Genomic DNA, 427 nt, shown 5'->3' with positions numbered 1-427 from the left:
GAGGGAGTGCTGCACTGTCAGAGGGTCAGTACTGAGGGAGTGCTGCACTGTCGGAGGGTCAGTACTGAGGGAGTGCCGCACTGTCGGAGGGTCAGTACTGAGGGAGTGCCGCACTGTCGGAGGGTCAGTACTGAGGGAGTGCTGCACTGTCGGAGGGTCAGTACTGAGGGAGTGCCGCACTGTCGGAGGGTCAGTACTGAGGGAGTGCCGCACTGTCGGAGGGTCAGTACTGAGGGAGTGCCGCACTGTCGGAGGGTCAGTACTGAGGGAGTGCCGCACTGTCGGAGGGTCAGTACTGAGGGAGTGCCGCACTGTCAGAGGGTCAGTACTGAGGGAGTGCTGCACTGTCGGAGGGTCAGTACTGAGGGAGTGCCGCACTGTCGGAGGGTCAGTACTGAGGGAGTGCCGCACTGTCGGAGGGTCAGTA

This window comes from Cetorhinus maximus, unplaced genomic scaffold, assembly GCF_964194155.1.
Source record: "Cetorhinus maximus unplaced genomic scaffold, sCetMax3.hap1.1 HAP1_SCAFFOLD_1311, whole genome shotgun sequence".
NCBI classification, from domain to species: Eukaryota; Metazoa; Chordata; class Chondrichthyes; order Lamniformes; family Cetorhinidae; genus Cetorhinus; species Cetorhinus maximus.
The sequence above is the reverse complement of the archived record's forward strand: the minus strand, read 5'-3'. Positions refer to the sequence as shown.